The sequence below is a fragment of the Ursus americanus genome, chromosome 17, assembly GCF_024610735.1.
Source record: "Ursus americanus isolate L20-20 chromosome 17, mUrsAme1.1.p, whole genome shotgun sequence".
Lineage (NCBI taxonomy): Eukaryota > Metazoa > Chordata > Mammalia > Carnivora > Ursidae > Ursus > Ursus americanus.
Genome location: NC_142143.1, coordinates 16,806,813 through 16,819,869, shown reverse-complemented (window position 1 = coordinate 16,819,869; position 13,057 = coordinate 16,806,813). Strand labels below are relative to the sequence as shown.

The window sequence follows — 13,057 nt, the reverse complement described above, 5'->3', positions numbered from 1 at the left end:
AATCTGTATAACAAATCCTCAACACATCTCAAATAATTTTTCAAAGAAAACCAGATCCGGAGCAACTTTGTTTTCAGAATCACAACCTTCAATTCCACTAACTAACCCACTAATTAATTTATTTATTTATTTATTTATTAGTTTTTGGAAGAATGCTCTCTTTAGAAGGATACGCCCAAACAAGCTAATGAATCAACTAAAACACAATTCGCAGTTAAACCATTTCTACTTATTGAGAAAGTGTTGACAGAATAAATATGTGTGTGTCCAAAGAACTAAGTGTACTGTATGAACAAAGTACGATTTATCCTACCAAGTGCCATCAGTTAGATTACATCCAGTCCCTAACAAACCAACCAACTAAAAAAATGGGGGGAAAATTTCAATCATTTAACTAGATATTCTGATTAAATTCACAGCAATACACAAATTCTTTTTGTAACACAGGAAGTCAACTATTACCAGAAATATCAGTTAGGGCTACTGTTTGAAAAAACTTGAGGAATAGTTGGAGAGCAAAGGAGTTCAATCAGAGAACCCTGTTCTGAAGCTGAGAAACTGCTTTTCAATAATAAAACAACGTATTTTTCTCTTACTCTATCTTAAACATTTCTTACATGTATCTTATTTAAAAACTACCACTTAATGACTCACTCCTTTAATTGACAAGCAATTGACGTTCATTAATTTCCTGAGAACTGCTGAGAACATCCCCTTCTCATCAATCATTCACGTATAAAGTCATATGAAACTTTATTTATAAATAATAGCTACAGATAGCCTTGCTACTGAAAACTGGTATTTTTACCTTTCTTTAATAAATATTGAGACAACTTTTTTTTTTAATTCAGCAGTGAGGAAACTTAGAGCTATATCAGAAATTCAAATCTATGATCAATTTATTCACTTAATGTTATACTTCTAGTTTTATTTTCTCTGGTACTAGCTTTGTAATTTTTTTTTAAACCAACATTTCTTGTAGGTGTTGTTTTCTATAAACTGACTCAACACTTCCGTGTAAAACATAGTGTACATAAGAATAAAACATAAATACATTTCCTTACAAGTTTTCTCTGGCACTTGTAAATCTGAAATACCTAAATTTAGAAAGTAAGTTATGAGTTCATCAGCATTTCAAATGAGTAAAAATTATTATTCAGAATTCATACAAAAGTGTACTTTCATACTTTCCCCCATAACATATCCTTATATTCTTAGAATTCAACTCTAAAAATGCAAACCCACTTCTGGACCAACATACAATATACACTTAGCTCTCTGTATAATTAAACTGCAAACTGAAAATGAAAGCTTCCAGAATTTTAAGGTGCAGAAAGGTTGCCTAAGTACCAAAATTTAAAAGAAAAAGAAAATCCTACTTTTAAGAACAAAGGAAGAAAGAAGCTAACGTGTCCAAGTTTAAAAGAAAAATAAAACTTTGTTTTTAAGAAAAGTGAAAGGAAAATATGATTTGCCCCACGTAAAGTTAGCATTTTTCTTCTACACTTTAAGACCTGGAGTGTCCCGTAATTTTCACGGTATCTCACTTCAACTACTTACTCAAAGCACGTCTAACCATCCACCGCCCCACCCTCTCCCCTCTCTCGGAGGTGAAGCAGCATCCTGGTGCACAGGCCGCACTAAATTCCATTACCTTCCAGAGTGATGAAACAGGAAAGTTTCCTCCCTGAGGTGATCCTCAGGTGGGAGCCTGACATCACCTTCCCTTAGCTGGGACACCCTCACAATGGTACCACGCAGGAAAACGAAGCTGATCTACCTTCCCCAACTGCACCTTCCCTTCAGCGGGCTCCCTGGTACACAGTGCTGTGAAGTCAGTTCAAGTGCACGTCCTCAGGACAAGAGACTCTATGTAGATTACATAAAGGACAAGTACACAGTGTTACGTTACTCAATTATCTTGGCAGCAAAGTGAAACAATGGCCTAACTCAGTATCTTTACTCCCTGTAATCAAGTCTCTCCTCTACCCTTTGGTCAGGGCTGTGCACCTTTTTATTCAAATATCAGTTTAAAAAAAAAAAGGGAGGGGGGAAGCTCTAAATCCAACTTGAAGTTCAAGCTAACTACCCTCAAAGCCACCTAAAAACCAACTTAGGTGTCATGATGGTCTTTGCTCAAAAAATGTCCTGACTACCCTTCCTTCTTTCCCAGTTCATTTGAAGCTACGCTTCTGATGTCCACTAGCAAAGAGGGTTTTTTTAATTATTTTGCTTTTTCTCACAGAAGCAATAGATCTTCAGTGCAAAAAAAGAAAAAAGAAAAAAAAGGATACATAAAAATTGTTTATTCTGGAAACCCATTATTCAGAGATAATCACTGATGACATATTGGTATATATAACTTTTTTTAACTATACTTTTTCTCTGTATATGTTTAAAACAAAAATAGGCTCATATTGTACATATTATTTTATATCCTGCTTTTTGCATTTCATAAAACATCCCCCAAATTTCCTTATCAATAATATTCCACAAAGTTACTTTTAATGGTTACTTACAATCTCCTCTTTCTAAAACTCCTAGGAGCTCCTAAACTGCCACTTTCTTTTTTTTTTTTTAAGATTTTATTTATTTATTTGACAGAGATAGAGACAGCCAGCGAGAGAGGGAACACAAGCAGGGGGAGTGGGAGAGGAAGAAGCAGGCTCACAGCAGAGGAGCCTGATGTGGGGCTCGATCCCATAATGCCGGGATCACGCCCTGAGCCGAAGGCAGACGCTTAAGGACTGTGCCACCCAGGCGCCCCTAAACTGCCACTTTCTTTCCTACTTCTCCCTCTCCACTCATTCCCCAGTAAGAACAGCCCAACTAAAAGGCCTTCATTTAATGAACACAACCTAACACTGCCAGATAGCTGACATTCTGTATTCATTTTTCCATTTTTCATAGCCATGATTTCATTTATATTTGTTAGATAATTGTGAATAATTTACTGCATCTGCCCCACCATGCTCCAAAGCAGGGCCAGATTACCACTGAATCTACGGTGTGTCTCCCCCACAATCCATCACATATATTTCAAAATGATAGTAACTCCAAACAAATTAAGAGTCACAAAAAGGTATGATTTTTCCCAGAAAGAGTACCTCATTGTTTCTTTAAAAATTACAAAACATTAACGTCTTTCTCTCTCTTTTGGTGCTTCCTAGCTAATGCTCAAACACATGCTTAGATTGCCTACATAGCACTGTTCCCCAGGGACTGGGAAAGGGCTAGGTTTTGTCCTAAAGAGCAGTATGATTTCATTTTTTTCCCAGGTTTTAATTTAAACTTCAGTTAGTATAATTACACTAATACAGTGAAATATTAGTTTCAGGTGTAGAACTTAGTGATTCAAGAGTAACATGATTTTAAATTCGGATTATAAAATCTATGCACAAAATCCCATACCTGACTGAGTACAGAGATTTCAGTTAAGCACATCTTGAAAAGGATAGAATATTACCTGCCTGTTCAAAGTTGTTTTACTGATGTGGAATCACTGGCAAATGCCTTATGCTATGTTTGAAACTGTACAAAGATTACTGAGCTATTTGCTATCCTTTCATTAAATGAATTAATCAATAACAGGACTTGCATTGAGTGATTTTATGGGGAAGTTCCAAGTGACTTATTCAGCAAATCTCCACACTTCAATTAAGAGAGAAGATTTTATTTCAAAAAATTCAATGTCAAGAAGCATCACCACACTAATGAATTGACAGTAGTTAAGACCTTGGGCTCCAAAGTCAAACTGCTTTGGCTTAAATTCCGACTTTCACTAGCTGTGGGACCTATGCCTCTATACTTCAGTTTCCTCATGAAAAAATACCTCCCTCATTGGGTTTTTGTGAAGATTAAATGACTTAATACCTGTAAAGTGCATAGATCAGTGTATTGAGCCCTCAAAAAATGTTAATTATTATCATTATTCATCATTCTTTCTATGTATTTTTATAAAAGGTTAAAAACCTAATTTTCCATCTCTTTCACCCCTCACTAAGGACTATACAATACCATATGATCACAAAAATATTGTACATTGCTGTATTGAACCCCTGGCTTGTAATTTTCAGATCCACTGTTATGTTCCAATTTTCTTTAAAAAAATCAACTGAGGTTTAATATTTACCTTTTATATAATTTATCCCATCCTACTTCTTTTTTTTTTTAAAGATTTATTTATTTTTGAGAGAGAGACAGCGAGCAAGGCGGGGAGGGGGAAAGGGAGAGAGAAACGTTAGCAGACTCCGTGTTCAGCACAGAGCCCAAAGCAGGGTTTGATCTTACGACCCTAAGACTATGATCTGAGCCGAAACCAAGAGTCAGAGGCTTAACTGAGTGCACCGCCCAGGCGCCCCTATCCCACCCTACTTTTGATTAAATTAATCAAACTGCCAGCAAGCTATAAAGTGTTGTATACATATATACTGGCCACTATGCACATACACTACACAGTACTTACATATACTGAACAAGACAGGTCTTCAGGAAAGCACAGTGTTTTAAAAGAAAAAAAGAAAATGAAAGCTGGAATAAGAAGTAGTCCTAATACCATTGTTAGGTTTACACATCATATCTGATGTATTTTTTCATTTTAAAAAGAGATCTAAATAACATTTTTACAATCTACGAATAAAACAGACTGCCTTAAACCACAACTGTAAGGTTTATTCTGGACCGAAGAACTAAGTCTCAACACTTGGAAAGATGGAATCCATCACGAGTTTGCCTGGGATTATTTTGAAGCCTTATAATGAGGAAAGGCTAGAGGACAAGAGTTTTCTGCCTTTTTTAAAGAAGAAAATTCAAATGTTACTATAAAATTATAGTAAAAATAACATACAAGAAAGTGGCAGATATCACGAAGAAAGCAGTAGACTGAGCTCTGGACTCTCACACAGTCTTTTTTGAAAACCTGGGAGACACACATGTTCACACATTGCAGTTTAGGAAACTGAGTCTCGAAGACATTAAGGAATATGCCTAAGTTGTAAAGGTAGTAAGGTAAAGATGAAGGATCTTGAATTCATGACTTTCTGACTAAGCAGCTGGTGATAAAGAAGACACTACCGGCATTCTGTGTTATGATCCTTCCACACCAGTGTAAGTGGCCACACGGGACAAGAATGACACAACCAAGGCCCTTCCGAGGCTCTTTCTCAGCTCTGCTCATGCCCAACACTGGAATCCAGTCAACTGGATTCAAGTTATTTAACACACTTGATTGCTCAAGAATGAAAATCGCTCCTTCTTAAGTCTCATCCCTAATTCACAGATGAACTCTGCATTGTCTTCTATTACTCAACTAATAAATGAGCAAGTATTTACTGAAGACCCAGAAAGGTAGCTGTATCATAAAGTGCCCTTTTTTGTAAGTGCCACATAAATCTGTAGAAGGGACCACTTCTATTTTTAGTACCTGCTCCCCCAACAATGCCCTTACTTTGCAAAATACATTATTGCCCTTATTGACATGAAGGTCATCCTTTACTAGTTTATGAGCTTTTGATACAAAATTCTACATATTTCCCATTCAGTATCAGTCAAAACGTGGGTGTTCACTAAAAATATGTTGAAAGAAGGAATGAACAAAACAATGGTGAGCAGAACCTTAAAGAATAGGTAAGATTTAGAGAGATGGGAAAAAAAGGCAGGGGTGGTGGGGGTGGGGAGGGGCAGTGAATTCTAACAAGGTGACTGGTTAGCAGCCAGAAGACTAGCGAGGAAATCAACAGAGGTCTGTGTAGCACATTCCTGTCACTGTGTAGCAAAATGGTAAACTGGGTAAGATCTGGAATTCCTGAGCTGGAATCCCCTAGAGGGCTTAGGACTTCATTTTCTAAATTAGGCCCATAGTTTTTAAACACTTGTTTTTACTGCAGAGCAATTATTTGTTTAAATCAAACCCTATGTGAAATCCCTATATATAAATAGGAACAAACAAAGTGGTATAGGGTTTAGCACCCTGGTTCCCACACACTTGGTCTTCATCTACTCAACCTGAGAAGAACCAGAAGCCCCTTCATGGCAGCACAATTAAAAAATCACTTGATTAGAAAAAGGTCTGGAAGGACAGATACCAAAGTGCTTAGAGTATTTACTTCTAAAGAACTAGGTTGGCTTAGGTTGGGGGCAGGGGGTGGGGTGGGATAAGGAAGGACTTGAAATACCATTTTCACTTTTTAAATCTTGCATATTTTTATATTTTTTGAATTTTTGCTTATATTGAGCCCTTTTTTTTAACTTAAAAAGTAATAAATAAGAAACCATTGCTCTAAAATAGCACTTTTAATGCTTAAATTTCAAGTGCATTGCCACATTTTAATGAATCATTTCCCTATAGCAGGACATTTTCTTGACTAAACTACACTGTAATGAAAATGAACATCTTTGTGCATAATAATTTCCCATACTTAGAATTATTTCCTTAGGATAAATTTATACAAGTTAGCAGTTTCAATTTAGGTTCTACGATGCACTGCTTAAAATAGGGCTCTCTGGAACATAAAAATATAAAATTCAGTAAGTATTTTTAAAAAGCCATCCCATATTAGCAAAATTAGATTCTAGCACTCATGTTTAAGCTACATAAAATCTAATTTACAAAACTAATTAGCCAAGTTTCCACATCTCAGAACTATATTATGGAGAAATTTGAATCAGAACTTGAAATCTCTCTACCTTTCATGAATTTTTCATAACTTCTCTTGCCACTTATCGAAACCATACACTTAAAGAATTTTTCCTTCACAGTTGGGTTTCACAATCTAATTCTGTGAAGTCACAGTACTGCGACAGTACAATCATTCTCTGGCAACAAACTGACATCATTAGATTCTTATTTATAAATTTTTGGGGGTATATGGATATTCTGTTTTTACTTCTTATAAGACAAAAATTTATTTTCTGTTGCCTCTCCATTAAGCTCATATGATTGATACATTCTAATCTAATTTATTCTCTTTCTTCCTAGCCATCTTTATAAAACTGTCTTTTGGTGAGTGCTCAGAAAAATGCCTATCCAAACAAAATATAAACGACTGCTGGATTGCCTCTTCTCATGAATAACCAACCTGTCATTGCTGTGTACTCCTTGGGAACAAAAACTCCCAAATCAGAAAGCCTGTTGTTCTTTTTCTTCTCTCGTAAGAGTGCTTTTTGTTCAATTATCTTTTAAATAAATCAATATGGTTCTATCGCTAACATGATTTCAACTGAGAAAAGAAGAATTTCTAATAAAACCTTTTCCTTTTTCCAAAAGCAAGTATTATTAGAAATGCCAAGGTCCCTTCTACTATGTAACAGTTCTAAAATTAAGAATGTTTAGACTCTATCAACAAAGATTTGCTTAATCCCTACTGGGTACCAAGCACTAAGCTAAATACCAGAGGTTCAACATGAGTAAGACAGAAGCAAGATCTACTCTTACAGACGGTTCCGTCAGCGCAAAGGCACTTAGGCAGACTATAAATCTTTATGAGATAGGAGGTTCCAGTACCAAAAATAGTGGAAGTATTCTTTAGAAAAAATAGATTAGAACCAACTTTGGAATACCTGCAACACAGGGCCAAGGAATTTGTAGTTTATCTTCAAATAGAGAAAGACTGGGCACCCAAAGGGATCTTTAGAAAATATTAATCTGATCAGGCCCTTATTGAAACTTGCAGTAGCTTCTCATTTCCTCTAAGATAAATGCAAATTCTTTAATAAGGCTAACTAAATCCTGCATCAGCATCATTGCCACCCACCTAAGACCTCTGGCTGTTGTCACACTGGGCTTTTTTCCTCTGTTTATTACAGATTTTCGAACTTTACATATCACAATCTAGTAACTATGTGTGACATGCTCTTTTATTTGATTTCTTTTTAAAACATACAGGTCACAATCCACTCAACTGAATTTACAATCTACTCGTGAGTGCCTAGGTGCCTGCAGTTTGAATACTATTTTAGTATACCAGCCTCTCTCACTTCTTGGCCTTTCCATATGTTCTTTTTTCCTAAAACTCTTGCTCATCCTCACTCTTCCCTTTTACCTGGCTACTTCCTATTCTACTTTGTGACCTTAGCTTTTTTTGTTTTTTTGTTTTGTCTTGTTTTAAGATTTTATTTATTTATTTGTCAGAGAGAGAAAGAGCACAAGCAGAGAGAGCAGCAGGCAGAGGGGGAAGCAGGCTCCCTGCCAAGCAAGGAGCCTGATGTGGGACTTGACCTGAGGGACCAGGACCGTGGGATCCTGACCTGAGCCAAAGGCAGACACTTAACCGACTGAACCACCCTGCGACCTTAGCTCTTAACCATTACTTCCCTCGACCCTCCCAGATGAGCTCCCCCTCCTCTGTGGTCCTAAAGTACCCCAAACTTTCTATTATTATACTTCATTGTGATTGTTCTTGCACTGGCTGTCCTTGTGGGCTGCAAACTCCATGAAAGCAAGGACCCATTCTCATTCACTGCTGAATCCCAAGGGCCTAGACTAGTGCCTATTATGTATTAGACACTCAGTAAAATATTTGAGGAGTAAAAAAGTTAGGATATAGACTGAATAATCTATATATTAAACCACACAATGAAAGGATTATCCACTTAAAAATTGTTCAGAGTTTTAGCTACTTCCAAGGAAAACAAATTCTCAGTTACTATTTTGTAAATTATTAAGTTCCTAGGCTAGCCTACAAAACACACACTACACGCTTAACTGATAAGAGGACTCTGCTTGTTTCCCTCTCTACAAAGACAACAGGACTTTCACTCCCTTAAGTAGGAGAAAACCGGATTAAAGAGACACTTTTCTTTCTCTTTATCCCATCAGCAGCAATTCCTGGAGAAAGTGACTGGCGTAAGGGTTAAGACAGGGATAAAGGTCAATATTCCACACAGGTCCCACCCCCGAACCCTCACTGGCTCTCTCCCACTTGGATGCCTTCAAGGAAAGTTTTCCTTTCCATTCCAACTCCTAGGAGGACAACTTCCTGATTCAGAACTTTACCTCCCTTCAGGGGAGACCTGACCTGCAGCTTTTTAAGCACTACAGTTTCCTCTGGGTAGGTAAATTAAGAAGGAACAGAGTAAGCATAGATCTAAACTAAATTCTCCAATTCATCTTTACCAGAAATCACAATGAAACTATATTTTAACAGTATTTTAATCGTCATCTGGTTTCTTGACTCTGATCTCAATTTGAGCAGAATCTGGAGATAGAGGGGGTATAATTAGCACACTGAAAAGCTTACACGTGAACGATAGTTATTGCAGTCTGGTTCTGGGTCCTAGGAGAAGAGTAGAAGGGAGACACAAGGTGGGGAAAAGGGGAAGAGGAATGGAATGAAGAAGGTTCTTCCACCTTTCCCTATTTAGAATTTCTCTTGGGCAAAAATGTCTAAATAAATTGAATTTATCTTAATATCTTACAACCTTCCCTTCCAAATTCTCATTCTTGCTTTTCTTTTCTCGTCTTCCAGACCCTTCAGGCTATCCAAAGATCTCCATTTTCAACACCCACACTTTTGGAAATACTGCAAGTTTTGTCAAACCTCCAAAATGTTACATTATCCCATATTACTTACCTCTCCTATCCTTCCTCAAATCAAAATTCCCATCTCCTCAGTGTAGCTGATCAGGGGGAAAGCAATCTGATGAAATCCATTCACATTACTATACAATAACTGACTGACAGCCCTAGCCTTTGAACCCTACTGGAGATACATATGTTTTATTATTTTTTATATATATTTTAAAACACACACACACACACACATTACTCTTAAGCTATAGAAATGTAACTACAGTAATCTCAGAGAGAAGATGAGAGGTGCCTAGAAGTTCACCATAAAGGAGGCAGGTCTGCTCTGACCACCATTTCCCAGGGATCATGTCCCCAAAATTGTTCCCATTTTACACTGCCCTCGACTTCCAGTCCTCAATAAGTCCAAGAAACTCCAGGGTGTGAAGAAGGCCAACTTGGAAAACACTCGTAGCTATGGAACACTTTTATATACACTGGGTGAGTCAGTAACAATCACTATTAGGATGGATAGGTTATTATTTTCAAAATGTTGATAATCATTCCATTAGCTAAAAGAAAAACCCACTCAGGTTATATACTGAAATTATTCATTCTACTAAGAAAGTCAATAAGGCATAAAAGAGTTAAATAACATTTCCATTGTTTTATAATTTAGTAGTTGAAAAGCAGGATTGGACTGATCTTCACACTTTTAATCGGTTGCTTATCCATTAATTCCACTGGAAATCTTTAATTTTATTTTCTATAACATTTGTGAAATTTGGAAGTATATTTTTGGACAGTGACATTAGAGGAATAGGAAAATGAGCTTGAACTCCTGAGAGGCAGGTGTCATGTCTTTTTCGGTAGTTTTTGCTATGAAAGAGCTAGGGCTAAGGCTGAATTTGTGTGTACTCAGAAATTAACCACGAAATAAGCATAGCTGCATTCATTCAGCTGTAAGTGGCTCTTAACTTCAGCGCCATCAAAAATATTTATTTGCCACCCACAGATGAGTCTAACTGTAATAAAAGACTACAAAAATTTAGGAAAACAAGATCTTCCACTTTGCCTGAGAAGTTAAGCAAATGAAATTTTAACTGAATAATTGATGTTTGCCATTTTTTAGTAGTTTGTTTAGCCAGCCATCAAAATAAATTATTTGTAATTAAAGTGATAACTGGGACTTTTTTCAAACCAAGCAACGAATATATGAAAACACCAACTGTGTGTGGTCTCTCTTGAATCTGGTCATAGCATACTTTTTGTGGCTTTTCTCAAGATATCAGAAAGGGAAAGAGGAGGTAAAATGCCCAAGAATTGACAGGTAGGGTACTCTGAAAAACATTAATGGCCCTCACTCAGCTTTCCCCAAGTAGAAGCATTATGTTGCTTGCTATCAGGCTGGTTGGCTTTTTTTTAGTAATAGCCCCCAAACCCAAATTCTTTTCCATAAATGAACAACATAATACAACGATTAAAAAACAAATACCCAACATGTAAGGGAAAAAAGGGCAAATAGTCCAATTAAAATATGTGCAAAGGATCTGAATAGACATTTCTCCAAAGAAGCTATACAAATAGCCAATAAGCACATAAAAAGATGCTCAACATGGTTAGTCCTTAGGTAAATGCAAATCAATACCACTTCACACCCACTAGAATGGCTATAACCAAAACTAGCCAATAGAGGATCACAAGTGTTGGTGACTATGTGGAGAAACTGGAACCCTCATACAGTGTTTGGCCGCAATGTACAAGGATGCTGGTACTATGCAAAAGTTCGGCAGTTTCACAAAAAGTTAAACACACAGACATCCAAGAGAAATGAAAGCATATGCCCACATAAAAACTTGTACACAATCTTCATGGCGCCATTATTCATCAGGGCCAAAAAAGTGGAAACATCCTGCATATCCATCAGGTGATGAATGGATAAACAATATGTGATATTATGGTACCCCAATACAATGGAGTATTATCCAGCCATAAAAAAGAATAAAGTACTGATACACCCTACAACATGGATGAACCCTGAAAACATTTTGGTATGTGAAGCCAGACACAAAAAGCCACATATTGTAGGATTCCTTTTATATGACATTTCCAAAGTAGGCAAATCCATAGAGAAAGAAAGTAGATTAGCGGTTGCCAGAGGGTGGGGTAAGGGAGAAACGAGAACCACTGCTAATGGGTACGGGGTTTCATTGTGAGGTGCTGAAAATGTTCAGGATAGTGGCGACAGCTGCAAAACTTTGTGACTGTAGTAAAAGCCACACTTTAAAAGGATGAATTTTATGGTATGTGCAGTATATCTCAATTAAAAAAAAAAAACCACCACCAAGTGTTCCTTTCCAGAAAGATGACACACGTGTAATAGACTTGTAAAGGTAATATACATAATTACATACGAAAACGTAATCTCTTAACGTAGATGAACGTTTGGAGTTTTTTTCATTGAGATACATTTCACTGACATAAAGAAAAGAATGAAAGAAGGCGGTGACACGGAGCAACCGCCGAGCCCCGAAGCGGTGGGGCTGGGGTGTGCCCGAGCCCGCCTAGCGGCGTCTCCATCCGAGCTCACCTTCCACCCGTCATTCAGCCACCCTCCCGGAGCTGGGCCCAGAGTCCGGGGCCCGGGGCCGCCCACCCGCAGCTGCCCGGCTCGGCGGCCGGCACCCAGGGCCGCCTGCTGTCCTGCTCGAGGCGGGGTAGGCGCGGGAGCCCCGCGGGGAGGGGGCGCGGCGGCTCGGGAGGAACGCGCGGCCGCTCCCCACAGACCCGGCCCTCCCGCTCCGCAGCCGCAGGGTCCCAGCCCGGGCCCGCCCCACCTCCTTCCAGCACCTGGGATGCGCCCGAAGCCGGCGCCGCGGCCAAAGCCCAGACTTCCCCTCCATTATCACCTGTCCCGGAGCGCGGCCGCGCCGGCCGGTGTGATGAGAGGGGACCCCGCCTCCTCAGACGCGACCTAGGCACCTGGGGCGGGGGATGGAAAGAGCATTCACCTAGTCTCCCCGCGGCGGCGGCGGCTGCCCCGGGCCGCGGTTCCTTCCTGCTCGCTCGCCTCCTCGCGCCCTCCCGGCCCCGCGCTGACAGCCCGAGAGCCGGCGCCCGCGGCCCGCTCGCTCCCCGCCCCCGCGCGGCCGCCCCGCGCACGCGCAGCCGCGCCGCCGCCCGAGGGGAAGCGAGCGCCTGGTGATGTGGCCGCGGGGGCGGCGACCTGGAGCGCGAGCACCGCCCCTCCCCGACCCCCGGCCGCACCCTGAAAGCCGCGGGCCGGGTGGGGGAACGGGATGGAGGAGAGGACGGGGAGTCTCCAGGGAACTCTACCCGGGAAAGAGGGGCTGTGACCTTTCGGCAGCCCCCTCCATCCCTGCAGACCCACGCCCATCCACATCGCCAGCTGTTCCTAGGTCCGAACCCCCAAATCTATGACTCATGATTTCTGTGCTCAGACCAGGGGCCTCCTGGTGGTTGGGTTCGTGTTTCCTTCTCGCAGGCTGGAACGAAAACCAAGGCGTCTGTAACTCTGTGCCTGCCTTTCCG

General features: G+C 39.7%; 1 protein-coding gene across 3 annotated transcripts in view; it reads right to left on the bottom strand.

Moving 5' to 3' along the window:
* Positions 1-12,649, bottom strand: part of SLC41A2 (solute carrier family 41 member 2) — a 108,797-nt gene extending 96,148 nt beyond the window's left edge. Inside the window, exon 1 of one of the 3 annotated variants that reach the window (XM_045779991.2) lies at positions 12,517-12,649. The gene's annotated coding sequence lies outside the window, so the exon portion shown is untranslated. Of the gene's footprint in view, positions 1-1,654; positions 1,826-12,414 lie in introns of those variants that run through there. The other 2 variants (XM_045779990.2, XM_087868792.1) reach the window with 2 other exon arrangements.
* Positions 12,650-13,057: the final 408 nt, after the last annotated feature.